Source organism: Phalaenopsis equestris, unplaced genomic scaffold (assembly GCF_001263595.1).
Source record: "Phalaenopsis equestris unplaced genomic scaffold, ASM126359v1 Scaffold000519, whole genome shotgun sequence".
Lineage (NCBI taxonomy): Eukaryota > Viridiplantae > Streptophyta > Magnoliopsida > Asparagales > Orchidaceae > Phalaenopsis > Phalaenopsis equestris.
The window spans coordinates 67,476-72,637 of NW_018164959.1; positions in this window are offsets into that span (position 1 = coordinate 67,476).

Consider the following 5,162-nt stretch of genomic DNA (forward strand, 5'->3'; position numbering starts at 1 on the left):
TATATATATTTATATATCTGGGTTGCCTCCCATAAAGCACTTGGTTTAACATTGTCAGCCTGACACACCATTTATTTAGTTGGGTTAATAAAACTTCTTTAAATTTTCGTATGTGCCCTTCATAATAATGTTTCAATCGATGACCATTAACTTTAAAAATCTTTTCAGTGTTAGGATCTTTAATAACAATAATTCAATGATGATAGACTTTAATCACTTTAAATGGTCTTAACCATCTAGATTTTAGTTTTCCTGTAAATAATCTCAATCTTGTATTATATAATAATACTTCCTCTCCAAATTCAAACTTCTTATTAATAATCTTCTGATCATGCCAAATTTTTATTTTCTCTTTATAGATTTTTGCATTATCATATGCTTCATTTTTAATCTCCTCAAGTTCATTGAGTTGCAATAATCTTTTCTCACTGGCATCTTTTAGATTAAAATTAAATTCTTTAATAGCCCAAAATGCTTTATGCTCTGATTCTACTAGTAAGAGGCATGTTTTTGCACAAATAAGTCTTTATGGGGACATTCCTATAAGAGTTATAAGCAGTTGTATATGCCCATAATGCAATATCTCATCTAGTAGACCAATCCAATTTATAAAGATTTACAATTTTTTTCTAATATTCATTTTATTTCACGATTCGATATTTTTGCTAGACCACTACTCTAGGGATGATAAGCAGTAGAGAATCTAAGCATAATTTTATATTTTCTAACTAATTTCTCTATCCTCTTATTCCTAATGATTCTCTTATTTTTAAAATGGGATCCTCTATTTGTAATAATTACTCTTGACATTCAATATCTTGTAAAAATCTTTTTATTAAAAAATTTAGAAACACTCCGAGCATCATATTTAGGTACAACAACAACTTCAATCCATTTGGACAAGTAATATATATATAAGTTTCCAAATGAAGGCATAAATGGTTCCATAAAATCTAATCCCCACACATCAAAAGTTTTAACTTCCAATGTGTAATTTAGAGTCATTTCATTTCTTCTAAAAATATTTCTCACTCGCTCAGATCTATTGCATGTTTTAATTTATTCATTAACATCTCTAAAAATTTTTATTTGCAGTTCTATTTGTTCCAAAATGTCCTTCAAATTTAGAATCATGACGTCTTTAAATTATCTGTTGAGTTTCTTCATAAGGCACACACCTTCAAATAATTAGATCTTTATTTTGTTTATATAAATATGGTTCATCCGTAAAATAGAACTTTGAATCATAAATAAATTTCTTTAGTTGTGGATTTTTAATATCACGTGGTAGAATATCACTTACAAAATAATTTACTATATCAGAATACCACGGTGCATCTATTTCATAAATACTATATAATTTTTCATCAAAGAAATTTTTTAAAATTTCATTTGCAAAATTAGTTAATATTTCTTTTTCTAGTCTATACAAATGATCAGCTATTTGACTGTCATTTTCCTTTCTATCAACTACAGAAAAATTGAACTCTTGCAATAGAAGTATCCATCTAATTAACATTTGTTTAACATCCTTCTTTTGCATTAAGTATTTAATAGCAGAATGATCTGTATGCACTATACATTTAGTTTCAATTAACTAAGGTCTAAATTTATCAAAAGCATGGACAATAGCTAATAACTCTCTTTCAGTAGTAGTGTGGTTAATTTGAGCATCATTTATAGTTTTACTAGCATAATATATTATTTAAAAACATTGTTGTGTCATTGTCCTAAAACAGATCCAATAGCATAACCCCTAGCATCGCACTTTATTTCAAATAGTTTTTCTCAATCAGGTGGTACTATTATAGGTGCAGTGATTAAATTTTCTTTCAATAATTCAAATGCTTTTATGCAATCCTCATTAAAATTAAATTTCTTATCTTTTTTCTAAAAGTTGGCATAATGGCTTAGTTATTTTTGAAAAATTCTTTATATAACGTCTATAGAAACCAGTATGTCCTAGAAAACTTCTTACCCCTCTGACAGTATTTGGTGGTGGTAATTTTTCAATAACTTGAATTTTTGCAGGATCAACTTCCATGCCATTTTCAGAAATTTTATATCCAAGTACAATTCCTCATGCAACCATAAATTGACATTCTTCCTAATTTAGTACTAGGTTGATTTTTTCACATAATTCTAGAACTTTTTCTAAATTATTTAAGCATAATTGAAATGAAGTCCTAACACAAAGAGATCATTCATAAATACTTCCATTCGATGCTCAAAAAAATTACTAAATATTGACATCATACATCTTTGAAATGTTGCAGGTGCATTGCTTTTCTATAGTCTGTACAAATTTGCCAACCAGTAACTTGTGTTATTGGAATTAATTCATTTTTTCTCATTTACTTCAACAGTCACTCCTTGTTTCTTTGGAACACAGTGAATTGGGCTTACCCAAGCACTGTCTGAAATATGATATATAATTTCAGCATCTAACCATTTTAAAATTTCTTTTTTAACAACTTCTTCATTATTGTGTTTAATCTCCTCTGAGGATCAGCTTTAGGTTCATATTGTTCATCTAATAAAATTTTGTGCATACAAATTGAAGAACTAATTCATTTAATACCTGCTAAAGTACATCCAAAATCCTTTTTATATCTTTTTAACATTTCAATTAATTGTTGTTCTTGAATTTCAGTTAACTCTGAAGATACAATAACAGACAATGTAGATGAATCTCCTAAAAATATGTATTTTAAATGAGCAGGTAATATTTTTAGTTTAAGTTCAGGTGGTCTAATATTTGAAGGAATAAGATTTTTATTATCATTTTCTAACAAATCTAAAGTTTCAAATTTGTCTTGAATATAATCTAAATTTTCTTTTATTTCATCCTCACTTTCACTAAATTCTTCTTGCTTTAATTTTTTTTTAACTCTTTCTTAAATTGCTCATTACTTAGATAATCAGTAACTTCCATCCTAAAACATTCATTATCTTTTTCTATTGCAGGATATTTCATAGCTTTTGTAATATTAAATTTTATTTCTTGAGCATTAACTCTCATTATTAATTCACCTTTTTGCACATCTATCACAGCTCTCCCTGTTGCAAAAAATGGTAAGAATTAAATAATAGGAATTTTTTTATCTTCCTCCATATCTAATACTATAAAGTCTACAGGAAAAATAAATATATCCACTTTTATTAATACATATTCTATAATTTCTTTAGGATAAGTGATTGATCGATCGGCTAACTGAAGAGTTACAGTAGTAGGCAAAATCTCTCCTAAATCTAAACATTTAAAAATTGATAGAGGCGTAAGATTGATACTTGCTCCTAAATCACATAAGGTTTTTCCATAAAACTTTTCACCAATTGCACAAGGTATAGTAAAACTATCAGGATCTTTTAACTTTTTAGGAAGTTTTTTCTAGATAATAGCGCTACACTCTTAACTAAGTGCAACAGTTTCATGATCTACAAACTTTCTTTTCTTGATTTTCTTGTTTAGTAAATGTTTCATAAATTTCACATAAGTTGGCATTTGTTCCAAAGCCTCAATGAAAGGAATGTTTATTGTTAACTTTTTAAGGATTTCTAAAAATTTTGTAAATTATTTATCTTTATTCTTCTGTTTTAGTCGTTGAGGAAACAGAGGTAATGGTTTTTCTAAAGGAACTTGTGTTTGTTCATTTTCATTATGGTCACTTTCCATCTCTTCCTTCTCCTCATCAACTTATGCTTCTCTTTGGATTCTTATTTCAACTTCTTTTCCACTTCGTAATTGAACGTAACTGAATTGCTTTAATTTTTTCTTTATATTGATCTTTGGGATTAACTTCCATCGTACTCGGAAGATTTCCTGAAAGTCTGTTACTGAAAGTCTGTTACTAAGGAAAGTCTGTTACTAAGTGCAGTAACAATATGTCCAAATTGATTTTCAATATTTATAATAGAAGTGCCTTTATTTTGTATTTAATTTCTCATATTCAACATTACTTCTTCCATCATTAACTTCTTTTCCTTAACTTGTGAGTTAGGATTAGAGTTAAATCCAGCAGGATAATAAGGTCGATAATTAGGATTTTCTTGATTATTTAAATTTCCTGAGGGGTTCATTGAATTGTTATAATTATTCCAACTAAAATTAGGATGATTTTTTCATCTATTATTGTAATAGTTAGAGGATTGTTATTTTGATTATTAATAACATTCAAAGTTTCATAAGATGATTGAGTATCAATTATCTGTCCTAGTCAATTTTCCTCCAATACTGGTGGTATTTGAGAATAGTTCACTCCAATTTGATCAATCTTTTTCAACATAACAATAATTTAAGATGCTAAAATAGACATTGCATCAGATTAATGAATACTAGTTACTCTCTTAGGATTTACCCATTCAGAGGACCATTGAAAATTATTAATAGTCATTTCTTCTATTAAAGAGTATGCTTCATTAAAAGATTTTGACATTAAAGATCCGCCTGCAACAGCATCTATAATAGATCTAAGTGATCCTACTAATCCATTATAAAAAATATGAATTATTAACCAATCTGGTAAAGCATGGTGTGGACATTTTCTAAGGAGATCCTTAAATCTTTCCCCGGCTTCATATATCGATTCCCCTTCAAACTGACAAAAAGATGTAATATCGTTTCTAAGCTTAGTAATTTTTTAGGATGGAAAATATTTAGCCAAGAATTTTTGTGATAGTTCTTCCCAAGTTTTGATAGATCCAGGTGCTAATGAGTTTAACCAGACTTTGGCTTTATCCCTTAATGAAAAAAGAAAAAAATCTAAGTCTAACAACATCATTAGACACTCCGTCATATTTAAAAGTAGCATAAATCTCAAGAAAACTAGCAAGATATAAGTTAGGATCTTCAGTAGGTGTTCCTCCAAACTAATTATTTTGTACCATTTGGATAATAGCAGATTTAAGCTCAAATGAATTAGCGGTAACATCAGGATTTTGAATAATTAAGTGAAGTTCATCTGTTATTGGATTAACATAATCTTTTAAAAGTCTTTGTCGATTTTCATTTATTTGATTATCTAAGTTATTCGTCATTTTGTTCAAAATTTTAATTTCTTTTTGTTGTTGTCGAATTTTCTAATAGTACATTCTAATTTTGAATCGTAAGGTACTAAACCTTCAGATTAGCAAAGAAAAATTTCTTAAAAATACTCTTAAAA